Consider the following 14,738-nt stretch of genomic DNA (forward strand, 5'->3'; position numbering starts at 1 on the left):
TGAGAGCGACTGGGAACAATGGAGGTGGTGCGGGGCAGGGCAGGGAAGAGGCAGCGAGGCCCCGGCTCGCCTTACATGTAGGGCCTCCCCCCTCCCCACGCAGGTGTCTGCTCTGGGCCCGACCAATCTCCACTCCTGGCGGCCGACAGGTGTGTCCCCCGGGCTCCCATAGGCCGGGAGGGAGGCAACTAGTGACGCAGCGGCAGGGCGGGCGCCGGGCCTGCACACATTCCTGCCCCCGCCTCGCCCGACTCGCCCGCCTGCCGGGCCAGGTTGAACAAAAACCAGGGCAGGGAGCGTCTGCAGGGGCTGCAGTGGAGCGTGTGAGCCACTGGCCAGGACAGCCGGCAGCAGCTCCTGTCCAGGTGCTGGGCACGGCCTCGCTGGACCAGGGAGGGAGTGGAAGGGGGTCACGCCCTGCACCCCTGCTTTCCGCCCGGTGGCCCCAGCGACGCCCCTGCCCCTTGGGGCTGCGGCCTCCCGTTGACAAAGGGCAGAGGCTGGACCTGACCCCTCAGCTCGAGGCCCCCAGCCCCGCCCCTATGGGCAGGTGGCCCCCAAATCAGGCCGTGAGCCACACTGACCCACGCGCTGCGGGAGCCAGGCTGCTGGGAAGGCGGCCCCGCTGCAGGGTTGGGGGCCTGCCTGGCGACCGAGGCCTTGGCAGCCCCTGGGACCCCCATTTTGGAATCCCTGGACTAGGGATGCAAGGTTTTGTGATGGGGTTTGGAAGGGCCTGGAGGCCCGTGGCCACAGGGTGGGAGGCACAGGGCCCCAGTCCAGCAGGACACATCCTGAGGATTTCATGCTTGTTCCCTGCTCCTGACAAAAGGGCCTGTAATGAAACAACTGTGATCCCAGTAATTAGCCCGAGCAGCAGAGAGATCCCAAAGGCCCAACTACTTTCCGTAATGATCCCGGCGGCTGTGCTGGAAACTCACAGCGTCAAGGGCTGTCCCTGGGCTCCCGGCACTTGGCCTTACTCCACCCTGGGAGCTGGGCTCTGTGACCCAGAGGCTGTCCTCCAAGGATGGACGAGGCCAGACGGCTGAGTCACCGCTGCAGAAATCTCCAGGGGGTGCAGCCGCACAACTGCAGGGGGCGCCGTGCCCACCACACGGGGGACCCAGAGGAGGGTACGGCCCCCAGGAGCCTCCGTGGGCCTGGATCACTGTGGTCACGATGGGGGAACCAGAAATCCGCCGCGAGCCCCTGGAGAGGGACAGGGCATCTGGCAGCCAGTCTTGGGAGCATCGGTGACCTCTAACCCTAACCCAACCCTCCAGCCCCCAGCCCCTCCTTGGGATTGTTAGGACGCCCACCCACCCCGATGCCCACTCAGGTGTCCACATTTGTGTGGGGGTGGGGCAGGGCACAGGCCTCCGGTGGGGGCCACATTGCGGGGAGCCTGAGGCATTGCCATTGGCTGGGAGTGGAAGAGGGGCTGCTGGCGCTGACCCCCTCCTCAGGCTCACACCCTGCCCCCCTCGCGCTGCCTGGGCCGGCGGGAGCAGGGGCACGCATCCGAACCACGGGGCTTAGCCGAGAGATGTCAGGCTGGGGCTGATGGGCGCAGTGTCGCCAGACTTCAGAAGCTCCCAGAAGGACGAGGGGCCACCAGAGGGAGCCGTGGCCAGTGGCCACTGAGCCCCGAGGGCCGGGACGCAGTGGGGACCGAAGGGGCCCTGCTCAGCTCTGCCAGGAAGGGGGATGGATGCGGGAGGAGCCCCGCCCCTGGGAGGGGGGCGGCCGAGGGGCCGACTGACCGATTGCCTGGCCTGAGGCAGAAGTAAACCTCCTCTGAGTTTCTGGCCGGCGTGGGCTGCCTGTGGCTCTGATCCTGTTGTCACCAGGTGGGGACACTTTCCCACCAGTTCAGACGCTCCACGCAGACTCAGAGACACCTGGGCACAGTCTGTGTCTGTCTCACTCAGAGTTAAAAGACCACAAGGTTTTCTGTGGGAGTTTTCTCAAGGCTGCTCTACCAGGCAGCCGCCCTGGGGCAAGGGAGACCCCCCTGTCATAGACAATTATTTCGGGAAACTTGAGGTCCCGGCGGGAGGCCACCCCAGCTGACCAAAGCTGCCTGCTCTTAGCCCAGGGTCAGAAAGGTCAGGAAGCAGCCGAGCTTTGCCCATGTGCAGCGTGGCCTGGGAGCGAGTGCCCCCAGGAAGCAAAAGCCTTTTTTTTTTTTTTTTTTTTTTTTTTTGTGGTACGCGGGCCTCTCACTGTTGTGGCCTCTCCCGTTGCGGAGCACAGGCTCCGGACGCGCAGGCTCAGCGGCCATGGCTCACGGGCCCAGCCGCTCCGCGGCAGGTGGGATCCTCCCAGACCGGGGCACGAACCCGTGTCCCCTGCATCGGCAGGCGGACCCTCAACCACTGCGCCACCAGGAAAGCCCGCGAAAGCCATTTGGACGGTCTCCTCTGGTGCATCACTTTGAAGAGGGCGATTCTGGTCTGGCTGACCGCCCACCCCTGCCCTTGCAGTGACCACTCAGCACTCTCCTTGCCTGTTCCGCCTAAGTCTCGAGTACAAGAAAAATGAGCCAGAGCAAGGCTGGGCCCTGTGCCGGAGGGATGACCGAGGGGGCCTTGGCAGGGTCTGCATGCGTCCCACCCCTTGGTTTCCAACAAATGGTCAGTTGAGAGCTTCCCTTTGCCTCTGCCAGCCCAGGCTGGGTACAAGGACGCTCTGGCGCCTCTGAGCTCTGATGATGGCCGCCTCGAGGCCCTGAGCTGGGGGGGTCACTCCTAGCGGAGCAGCTGTGGCTGCAGCAGGACCTGGCTCCTGCCCTGTGCAGAGGCCCTGGTCCCTCTGAGGCAGCACCCTGAGCCTGCAAGGATAGATGTGGTCAAGGGGGTCAGCGGGGCGGGGCCTCTGGCCTCCTCCAAGGGGAGAGGCGTGCTGGTCCTACTGGCTGGGGAGAGGCAGGCACTCAAGCCCTGAAGGGTCAGCGTGGGGCTGTCCCCGCAGCACACCAGACCCATGTCATCCCAGCCCGGCGGGTGCCAGGATCACTAGAGAAACCGGTGGCCACCAGACAAATGTTCCAGCCCAGCCCACCTGCTGGGTGCAGATGTTGTCATGGCAGCAGGAGGGTGCGGGGCCAGCGAGACAGGCTCTCCAGGGACAGGGAGGCCCGAACAGGGAGGGGTGCCAGAAGCCCCCCACACACACTTGGAGACACAGTCAGGCTGGTGGTGGTGAGCTAACCCCCAGCCCCTCAGCCCTGCCTGGGGCTGAGGCCTCCCTGGGCGGGGCAGGCGAGACAAAGGGCCATTGTTCTGTGGCTCCCGGCTACTTCCGGCATGGTGGCCTTCTGGGCGCAGGCTCTCCACACCCCCCAGCGCTCAGCCTCGGCCTGGAAGCCAGGCTTCGGTGCCAAGGGATGGTCTTCCTGCTGGGACAGTGCTGGGGCGGGGGGAGGGCCCTGGAGCGCCCCCTGCCCCCCCACATCCCGCCCCAGCCTTGGACTTAGCTCTCAGCCAGCTCCGGGCTCCTCGGGGACACAAGCTCCGAGTCGCCTCACCGGTCCCTGCACTTCCAGTTGGGACAGGCCATGTCTCCTCTGCACAGGCCCTGAGTTTTCTGCAGGCTCCTCAGGCCCACCTCCTTGCAAGCAGAGCAAACACCTGGGGCAGGTGTGGCTAGACGCTGGGGCTGCCTGTTAGCCCCACATGGGCCTGCTTGGGCGGCTGTCCCTGGGGTCAGCACCCCCCATGGCGGGGGACAAGCTCTGTCGCTCACCCGTCCTTGGCCCTCCACCGAGTCAAGCGTGTTGCCCTGGACTGGGGAGGGGCCGTGGCTAATTTTGCCTTTGGCCACTGCAGTTGACACTGCCCTAGATGACAGGCAGCTTCGTGTCAGGAAACTGGGAGAATGGTCTAGTCAAAGGTCCAGTAGGGCAGGACCCTGGTGTTTGGGGTTCGGACTTGGAGGTTCTGCCCAGGAAAAGGGCTCTCCCCGTGGGGCACCCGCTCTCTCTCTTCAGGGGCACCCGTTGCCACCCCTGCCCACACTGAGCTGTCTGATGCAGCAGAGACCCCCTCCCACCTTGGCAGGAAGGCCGTGCAGGGGCCGCTGTGTTCCAGGGTGGGGGTGGGGCTGCAGCACCTGCACCCCTAGACCTGCTCTCCGGTCGCTTCCTGCCCCTGATCTGCGGGGCCAGGTGTCTCCTTGCCCAGGCCGCTCCCTCCCACTGTGCTGACAGTTGAGCACAGCCTGGGCCTGGTGCAGGAGGTTGGGCCCTGCCATAGTTAACTGCTGCACAGAGACGGGACCCTCTTTCACCGGCCTTTTGATCTCTCCACCCCTTCTGGCCTCAGCTCCTCCCACCTGGCCCAAGGGTTGGCCGCCCCCAGCTCAGGGCGAGAGGGTTCAAGCCAGGAAGCTCGGCCCACTCTCACTGCAGGTCCCTCCTCAGCTGCACCGAGCTGCCCTGGGGGCCTGGTGGTGCCCACGGGCGGGGTTAGGGTTAGCCCAGTGCTGGGACTTCTCTCTGGCCCTCCTGGACGTGTCCTGGCCACCTCGTCCCCGCCTTCCCGCCCTGGGCCACGCTCTCAGACCCCAGCGCTCAGGCAGGGCCTGGTGGCAACACCTGCAGACCGTGCCAATGCTGTGGCATGCTCCCGCACCCGGATTCGGCCTTGACCTTGACCCCCTGTTCCTGAGACCTGGAAGCATCTGTGTCGTCTCAAGGCCTGTCTCCCTGAGGGACACACCTGGTCACCGTGTCCAGAAAACGCTGGGCCAGAAGTCCGAAGCCCTGCGTCCATTATTCTTAGACGCATTGAGGCCCCCAGAGGCCGCTAGGGGCCCAATCCAGTGGTCAGCCCCTTGGACCTCCCTGGCCAGCTTGTCAGCAGCTGGCCACTCTGCTCGTAGAGCCTCTGTCCGACTCGGCCACCTGAGACCAAGGCACCCTGGGAGCCAGTGGGTGGGGTTCTGGTGCTGTGGGGATGGAGGGAGCAGGTATACCCTGTTGGGGTCTACAGCTAGGGAGGACCCAGAACTGTGGAGTTCAGAAATATTTGAAATTAAAATATAAGGCAACAAAAACGTCCCGCTGGTGGAGAAACCTCAGCCGGGTGAGCGAGGCCACGTCACCTGGTGATGTGAGAGCAGGTGCCCCGACGTGATGTGATGAGAAGGGCGGCGCCTCCGCGGCTCCTCCCCAAGCCCCTGACCCCAGTCGAAGTGTGAGAAAAACATGAGACGAACCCCAACAACAGAGGGGCAGTCGACCCACACCTGGCCAGCACTCCTGCGCACGGCCAAGGTCACAAAAACCAAAGGCATCTGAGGCCTGTCGCTGCCAGAGGAGCCCGAGGACACGTGACGACTGAATGTCATGTGGGGTCCAGGATGTGACGAGGACACGAGGGGAAACTGAGGAAACCCGAGTGAGGTGAGGCTCGAGCTCGTGGAAACGTGCCTACGTGGGATCACTGTGACACTGACAGTGGGGAAAGCTGGTTGTAGGCCTACGGGAATTTGCAATGGCTCTGCACATCTGAAACTATTGGAAATAAAGCTGGCCAGGCAGGAGGGCCAGCCCTGGGAGCAGGTCCTGGAGGGGACAGATTTGGGCAGCTGGGAGGCCCTTCAGCCGGGGGCCCCAGGTGTCAGGCTGAGCGCACAGGTGTTGCCTACAGATTCCGGTGGAGCAGACGGGCCGGGAGCCACCCCAGGTGCCACAGGCCCCGTCCTCCAACACACCGTGAGCTATGAGGATCTGGACCAGGGCACCTGCACACCAAACCAAGGGCCCGTCCAAGGATGTGCAGGGACCTCAGGGCCGTGGGCACTTAGTAAGAGCCGCGTGCCAATGCTCCTGGGCCACAGGGGTTCACAGGCATCCATTTGAGGGGCTCCGGCCAGAACCAGAGCTGCAGGGTGGGCTCTGGCAGGGCAACCTTGGCACAGAGGGAAATGACTCAGGCAAACTCCACGGGCAGTGCTGCCCCTGCAGCCGCCTGGTCCGTGCATGCCTCCTCTCACCTCTGACCTCTGGGAGGTCCAGAGGGGACTCTGGAGACGAGGCCTGATGCAGACAGCTGCCTACGGGCTCCCACGCACCCCTCGCCCAGAGGCTCCGAGCAAAGCCTGGCCCAGGGTCTGAGGGCCTGCGGGTGGCCCTTTTGTCCTGGGAGAGCTGACCACAGAGCTGGGGCCTTGTCTGGACCCTCTGGCGGGGTGGCAAGGGGCGTCCTACCCACCTCCACCATAGGCCCACAGCTCAGGACCCCTAGGAGCCCCCAGGCCAGAGAGGCTGGGGCGGGGCCCTGGCGGGGTGGGGCCCGACCCCGCGGCTGGGAAGACCAGCTGACCCCAGCCTCGTGACGTCCAGCCTTTCCCAGCCTCCTCTTTGCTTGGCCCCTGTTTCTAACCGCCTGCTGGCTTGGCTGGCCAGGTGGGAGATCCGCCTCTACCAGAGGCCTCTCATTGGCAAGGCTGTGTCCAGCAGGCCCCGGGCACTGAGGGCCCCAAGCGGAGCCAGGCTGAGGGGCTGCTGGGCCCTCAGTGACGCCTCCTTCCGGCTCCTCTGGCCCTGACTGCGCAGGGTGGTGACGGCCGCGCAGGGCCCTGGGGGGACAGGCACGGCTCGAGTCTGCCCTGCCAGCACTGAGTGGCTTCAGGCTGATGCCAGGACCCTGGCAGGCAGCCACCTGCCCTCTCCTGGCCTGCAGGGCCCATGCTTGGCCCACCCTGGCCTGGGGTCCAGCCCTCAGAGCGGCGGCAGGCCCAGTGACTCAGCAGACCCCAGGAAGAAACAAAGAGCCTGGGTGCAGTGGGGCCCTTGGCGCTGGGGCTGGAATGACCTGGGCACCTGCATTCGCTGCCCATCGGGTGTGGCCAGCCTGAGGTCACGCCCTTGCCTCAGGAGACCGGAAGCTCAGCCCCAGCTGCCCCACCCTCGGCCAAAGCCAGAGATTCCGAACGTCACTGTCTCCCAGAGAGCCCACTTCCATGGGTGTCAGTCCCAAGCCCAGCACTCAGGAAAGGAGGGGTGGCCCTTTCCGCTCAGCCCCTCCCCAGGGGCTGGCACTGAAAGCGACCCCCATCTGGCCGGGCGCAACAGGGGTCTCAGACCCAGGGGTGGCCTGGCTGGGGAGCCCCAGGCCTCCGCCGATGTCCCTCTGCCGGCCCTGCAGGAGCCCTCTGGAGAAGGGCCACAGCCCTCCCACTCGACAGATCCACTGAGGCCCCTGTTTCTCCAGCATTCAGCAGGGCCTGGAGCAGCGGGGGTGGGGGGTTGCCCCTGCAGCCCCAGCTCCATCGCCAGCCGTCAGGCATCGCTTGGCCTCCTTCGGGATCTCAGACCAGGCCCCAGGCCTCGTCCTTGTTCCAGGTGGGGGAGTGCCAGGTGCCCTTCTCACAGCCTTGGGGCCACTGCAGCCCCCAAACCAACGTCTTTATCCTTTCACACGGAGCCCCAGACTCCCTGGCCACCCGCAGCCTGACCCCCAACATGGCAGCCCGGTCCCCCAGCCGCCAAGGCCCTCTCCTGCCTGGGCCTCCCTCCCCCACCCCATTCAGCTTCCGGGGCCCTCGGGTCACGCCCGCCCCCGGATCTCTGGACGCCTTTAGCCCAGACTGAACGTTGCGCCTTCGCGGCCACGCGGTCTTAATTCCTGGATGGTGTCAGTGGTGGCCTCTCACTCCCTGCTTCCTGCCAAGGGTCCTGACGCCTTACCTGGGCGACAGTGACCTCAGAGCTCCCTGCAGCTCCCCGCCGCCCCACCTCCCCACCCCACCGGGCCCAGGCCTGCTGAGCCCCGGGGAGGGCCCAGCACTGTTTGGGGTCTTGTTTTGTTCAGTCTTTCCTTCCTGGCATTTTTACCCTTTTTATTTAGAAATAACTCCAAACTTACAGAAAAGTGGCAAGTACAATACAAATCAGTCAGCTTGGGTGACTGTAGCCAATAGCCACAGCCCGGGCAGTGTAGACAGACACTGTTCCTCACAGAACCGGGGCTGGGAGGCCCAAGGTCCGGGTGCCGGCAGATCCGGTCTCTGGTGAGGGCCCTTCCTGGCCTGCAGACGGCCGCCTTCTCGCGGTCCTCCTGGCCTTGCCTTGGTGTGTGAGCAGGGAGGGGGGGTCTCTGTCTTCCTCTTGTTATCAGGGCACCGATCCCCTCATGCGCCCCCCTCACCCTGATCACCTCCCTGAGGCCCCACCTGCAGACAACATCACGCTGGGGGTCAGGGCTTCGACACAAGGATTCGGGGGGCACAGCCCACAGCAAATACCATTTCTTTCTTCTAGGACATTCGAGAGAGAGTTGCTAGCCGGACACCCCTCACCCCTGACACTTGTGTCTTTGTCCGATGAACAAGGACCCCCCCAAAACACAGCCGCTGAGCCCAGGAGGTCCCATCGCCCCGCCCCGCGTCCTCTGCCTCTGCCGTGTCTGATAGACACTGAGCTTCCTGGACTCGCCGCCCCAGCCCTGGGAGGGCTGGCTGTGCCTTTACGGCGCCCCGGCCCCAGCACCGTCCGCTCTGACTGCTGCCGTCTCTCCTGGGTCAGCGCCACGGCCCCGACTGCCCCTGCATCTGCCCTTGCAAGCCGCCGGCTCAGCGGAGTCGAGACACACCGGCCCTTGCCCCCCGCCAGCGCCCACCCCCCGTGGCCCCTCACGCCCACCCTGGGCGTCTTTGCCCCACGTGACCTCTCAGTGAGCCTCGGCACCTGCTGCCTGGAGCCCGGCCCGCACCCCACCCGGCAGCCGCACCCAGACGGCGTTCGTCAGTTATGTGCCCCGTGGGACGTGGGTCTGGCCTCATTCACAGCTAACCAGGCGCCTGGGCGCGGCTGCCCCTATGGGTGGGCAGGTGATGGCTGAGTGAATGAGTGACGCCAGAGTTCCCACCACTTGGAGGGGACACGCAAGGCTGCGCAGGCCCAGCTCCGGGCCGGAGCAGAGGGGATGGGAGGGTGGGTCTCTGCGCCCCTCCCCCACTGGCGCCAGGTGCCAGGGACGGTCTTGGTGTTTCCCCACAAGGAGGTGAAGCGACAGCGAAGCGTCCAAGGCCGAATTTCCACTAGGGCTGGCTTTGCTTAAAAGTGGCCTTGGGGCTTCCCTTGTGGCTCAGTGGTTAGGAGTCTGCCTGCCGATGCAGGGGACATGGGTTCGTGCCCCGGTCCGGGAAGATCCCACATGCCGCGGAGCGGCTGGGCCCGTGAGCCATGGCCGCTGGGTCTGCACGTCCAGAGCCTGTGCTCCGCAACAGGAGAGGCCACAGCAGTGAGAAGCCCGCGTACCGCTAAAAAAAAAAAAAAAAAAAAGTGGCCTTGGACTTCCGGCCTCTCCCACAGGCTGGCCTTCCCGGCTCTGGCCCCACAGGGCAGGCAGGGGCAGGAGAGAGTCCCCCTCTGAGGCGGGCAGGGATGGGGTGGGCACCCGGGAAGGGCCCTGGATCGTGAGGGACGCTTGCCCCTCCTGGCGCCCACATTCCAGTGGCCCCACCACCCACAGGGGCGACTTTGCCTCCTGGGGAGCCTGAGAGGGGCGCACCCTGCCCCTTCTCCCACCGCCCCACTCCGCTCTGCTCTCCACCCCTCACGGGGACCGGGCGGCCACACCCAGGCCAGCAGGATGGGCAGCAGCCTTTGTGCAGGTGGTTCTGATTTGCGTCCCAAATCATCAGCTGCAGCCACCATTAGCATCTAATTCGCATGAAGATTCCCAGATTCAGGGGAGAGGGTGGGGGCTCCTCAACCAGGGTGGACTGATGACGGGGGAGCTTGCCCACCAGCCCCCAGACAGCGGGGAGGGTGATGGGCTCCTAGGGGACATCTTCTCCCTCGTCCCCTCACTGCTCTGAATGGGGTCCCGGGCCAGCAGGACCCCCGTCTGGACTGGTGCTGGCCCAGGAGCTCCCCAGCTGTGCCCGCAGGGGTCTGCAGCCTCCTTGGCGTCCAGCCTCTGATCCTTGCCTGGCTCAGACCACGTGGCTGCCTGCAGTGCAGACTCTGCCCTCTCACCCTGACCCACCCTCTCGAGCGGCAGTCAGAGCCCCGAGTGCCCACCGTTCGCCGCTCAGGCCCCACTGCCCGCTCCGTCTAGCTCTACCCGACCCTCGTCCCACCCCAGCCATAGCCTTCTGGGGGATTTCCTGGACGGTGGACACGCTGCCCTTCCTCTGGGAGGGTCCCCTTCTCTCTCCCTGTTAGCTCCCTACCCCCAGCAGGCTGCAGGCCCTGCGAGCCCACTGTCTCCAGCGCCGGCGGGAAGTGAGGGCTCGGAAATCCTGGTCAGAGGAAGGAGGGGGAGGTCAGGTGAGGTCAGCAAGAGGGTCAGGAGGGGGGTCGGGGTGAAGGTCAGTGAGGTCAGCAAGAAGATCAGGAGGGGGTCGGGTTGAAGGTCAGTGAGGTCAGCAAGAAGGTCAAGGAGGGGTCAGGCAGGGTCAGCAAGGGGATCATTCTGGGTTGTGCAGCCCCCCGTCCTCCATCCCTTCTTTGGGGTCCCACCTGGGGACCCCTCTTTTCCGTTCCCCGGTGGCCCCTTGGCTGTTTCTGCCCTGTTCTCCCTGCAGGGCCCTATTCTACGGGGTCTCCTCTTAGGGGCAGAATGGACAGTGCAGGGGGAGAGACTAGATGGACAGAGCCTCAGCCTGTGCCCTGAGTCAGAGTCAGGTGTGGCCCTGGGGGCGGGGGTGCTGGCAGCTGGCGTAGAAGGGGCATGGGGTCGGTGGAGTGACCTCCAGGGAGGAGGGAGGGCAGAGAGCCACGTCTGCAGTGGGGTGAGGCCACCTTCAACTTTCTGGGCGCCCTTTGGGGAGCAGCTGCCCTGAGCCAGGGGAGGGTCCTGGAGCCACGCCACCTCTGCCCACAAATGCCCGTCTGTGGCCCCTTCTGCCTGGAGGGGGACAGAGCGGGTCCGTCAGAGCCAGACCCTGGGCCGTGCCACCAGGAGGGCGGTGCCACTGGGCGGGGGGTGGTGACGGGGAGTGAGACCCTGGGCTCCTTCTGCTTCTGGGCCCTGGACGCTGGGTCCGGCTACGGGAAGTTTGAGAGGTCTCTAAGGGGTCAGTGGCCGCGGGGGAAGTTGTTCCGGAAGCAGCCCGTAGCTTGGCCCTGGCCCTGAGCGAGTTTGAGCGGCTGCCTCACAGAGGACAGAGGGGGAACCGTCCAGAAGCCCCGAATTTAGCAGCTTGGGCGGCAGCAGGGGAGGAGGGGCCGCTATGGCGATCCCGAGGGAGGCCGAGCCCAGCCCGCGAGGTGGGGGCCCTCACAGCCCTGGAAGCCCAGGCAGCTCTGGCCTGGGCCCGGGGGCCTGCGTGTGCTGGGCGGGGCGCATCCCCGGCCTCAGGGGCTGCCAGGGCCCTTGTGGGGCAGCCTGTCTGATGCAACCCAGTCACCAGGAAAGACAGGCACCAGCTGGGCTGTTGCCACGGTGGGGAGGGCTCTGCCGGTCACCTTCAGCCTCTGGGGAGAGCCCGTCCTCAGCTCCTGCTGGCAGGGCCTGAGCCCACCGGGGGGCCCGGGCGCAGCCAGGCTCCTTCTGTACCTGCAGGTCCTTGGGGCCCCTCTGAGCTGCCCCGGGCCCTGGACCAGCCACCCTCACTGGGCCCCCTCCCACGGGGGCAGTGAGTTAACAAGGCCACTGGGCCCGCTCGTCCCCTCCGCCTGGGTAATTGGTCTCCAAAGGCAGGGAAGTGTCACTGAGATGCCTGGGGCCGCCTCGGGGGATGGGGCTCAAGAAAAATTACAGCCCTATTTTTCCACTTACTGGAGTCTAATCGTGCTCTGGGGCCGCACCCCTGGCACCGAGCGGGTTTGTTTGGGAGATGCACGGGAGGGAAGACTGGCTGCCCTGTTTCCAGGGCAAAGGTGGCCTTCTGAGCCCAGGGCTCATTCAGGGGGTCCCTGAAACAGAGACGGTGGGGGGCAGCCGCCGCGGGGTGAGTCGTGGGGAGGTACCCATGCAGCCCCCGCGGCCCTAGTCTGATGGGATTGGGTGGGGGCGTGTTTCGCAAGGGAGTTTGTTTTTTTAATTGAGGTGAAATTCACATAAAATGAACAACTTTAGAGTGGACGGTTCTGTGGCATTTAGTGTGTTCGCCGTGCTGTGCAGCCACCACCTGCATCTAGTTCCAGAACCCTAAGGAAAACCCACCAGGTAGCCCTCCAGCCTGGGAACCACCACGGTGCCTCCGTTTCCTGGACTCGTGGTCTGGACACGTCCCGTGCCCATCAATGGATCCCACGTGCCCACAGTTCAGTTTGGTCCCTCTCCCCTGCCCCATGCTGTCGAAGGCTCCAGCAGGAGACCGCCGCCAAGGTCCCAGCTTTGGGCAAGTAAGTGCGAGGTGATGGTGAGGCAGTTCAGCTGGGGCCAGGGCAGGAAGTGGGTCTATGGGCCTGGAACCCAGGTGTGGCCTGCAAGGCCGGCCAGCTGACCCCAAGGTGTTGGTGGCTGGAAGACCAGCTCCCATGAGATTCACGGGTATCAGAGCTAATTGGTGCGGAGTCCACTCCCCTGGACATGAGAGCCCAGACCCCTCGCTGGACACGGGGAGGGGCACCAAAAGCTGGGACCCCAAACGTGCGGACAGCAGTTGGGAAAGAATCTGTTAGTTGATATTTTAAGAAAGATGCTGAGAGGTCTGATGACAAGGACCAAGGCTACCGAGCCTGCTTCCCTGGTGGATGCGACTCTGCTTAAAACTACGGCCAGGGGTCTGGAGGGGATGGGTGGTGGCAGGGTGGGGGGGACAGGGAGATGGGGGCTGGGGGGCTGGGGGGCCAGGGGAATGGAGCACAGGAGCCTGGCCGTACTAGGTCTGGGTCTGGCCTGCTCCGAGACACTCAGGAACTCTAGCGCCGGGTTTGAGCATCGCTGGTGGGCCCGGGTCTGGGACGTAGGAGCTGGGGAAGGGACAGCCCTGGCCAGAACAGGCCAGCAACGTTACGGGGGGTGGGGGGAGGCAGAGATGGCCCCGGCGGGGAGGTGGGGGGAGGTGGAGGGGCCTGGCAGCATCTGAGGACAGCGCCAAGCGGGGGCCAGGGGAGGAAGCCGGGGCCAGGCCAGGAGGGGGAGGAAGGTCACTGTGACCTTGGAGAGGGTGCGGGCTGAGCAGCCGGAGGGAGGAGACTGACGGGAGGGAGGCCGAGAGGGGGCAGGAGTCGGCAGGGCCTCTAAGGTGGGGGGGTTAAAGACGATGGGGTGGGAGAGTGGGGTCCCCAGGAGGCCCCTGAACAGGCCCAGTGGGGCTCCCTCGGAGGAGCACGGCGCTCACCCCGAGGGATGGCTTGGGCCTGACCACATGAGGAAGAGGCTGCCGGATCGTGTTTCCTGCAGCCACGGTCGGTCAGCCGTGGGAGCTGAGGTGCTGCGGGAGGGGCGGGCACAGGTGGGGCCTGGGGACCAGGGGCAAACCCAACAGAAGCCGTGGGAGGGTGGGGTCCCCCCGTGGGGCAGCCGGGGTCCTGTGCTCCTGAGGCCGCGGCCGCGCTGTGGGGAGTAGCACAGATGACCCTGAGGGGCAGTGAGCGGCAGGTAGTGGGGTGCCCTGAGGGCTGCAGCCCGGGGGGCCAGGCCTGGGGGGTGAGCGGGGCGCTGGGGTCCGAGGGCCCAGTGGAGAGACCCCCGTGGGTGCAGCGAGTGATGAGAGGGTGTGGGAAGGGCCCCTTCGGATAGGGCGGGACGCTTGGCCCACGGAGGTGGGGCTGGGGGCTGGGGGGTGGACATGGTGAGAGCTCTTTGGGAGAACTGCACGGGTGGGGGCCGCAGGAAGAGGCAGGCCGGGGGAGGGGACGTGCCGGCGCTCAGCTCTGGACATGGAGGCCTTCGGGGGGCAGGGGGGAAGGTGCAGTTGGAGGGAGAAGCTGGGGCTGCTCTGATGTTGGCGATGAGCCCGTGTCCTGCCCGGCCCGAAGGAGCAGGTGGGTTGGGTGGTGCCCCAAGTCCTCGCTGGCAGTGGACGCTGCCCCCTCCCTGAGGTCCAGGCGCAGTCTGAGGGGCAGCGCAGGGCCCTGCCTCGCGCCACACCTCGGGGACCCAGGCGCATGGGCCTTCACACCCCGAGCCAGCGCGGCTCCTTACGTCCTCTGCGGCCCCACCTGTTTCTGCCAGCATCCACGGTGCCCCCAGCCTTGGGTCAGGGCTGGGCCAGGGCCCAGGGATGCAGGAGCCTCTGGAAGACCCTCCACCCACTCGGTCTGGTTGTTTACTGGCCCATGGGGGCTGCCCCTGGAGCCTGGTGCCACAGGGCTCCTGTCCGGGCAGGGCGGGGCTGGATGCCAAAGTAACATCGTCAGGGGCAACCGGGCTGCAGAGAACAGGCCTGCTGGTCTATGCTGGGCGCCCAGTGTGGCCCCACCGGCTCCAGAACCATGGGAGCGCTGTTATCGCCCCCGTGAAATGCCGCAGCGAGGCATGGGGACCCGCGAGCTGCTGATAAAACTGCACTGGGGTCAGCGGGAAGCCTGGCCGGCAGCGTGGACTTCAGGACAATGTTATACCTTGTGGGCAAAACGCTCACAAAATCTGAAAGTGCAGCCGGCTCCACAGCCCTGCTCCTGCCGTTGGCTGCACAGGTGACTGGGAAGGGGCTTCGAGACACGGTTCAACTTTCAGCTGCTGGATTCCATCCGGGCGCCGGGTCTTTCAGGGGAAAAGTCCATCCGGGGATTCTCCACCCCTCCTCCCAGCTCGCCAACGGCCCAGGAAGGTCCCTGTGTCTGCGAGATGACACGAGTCACCCCAGGACTCTGTCCTGTCCCA

The sequence above is a fragment of the Tursiops truncatus genome, chromosome 1, assembly GCF_011762595.2.
Source record: "Tursiops truncatus isolate mTurTru1 chromosome 1, mTurTru1.mat.Y, whole genome shotgun sequence".
NCBI classification, from domain to species: Eukaryota; Metazoa; Chordata; class Mammalia; order Artiodactyla; family Delphinidae; genus Tursiops; species Tursiops truncatus.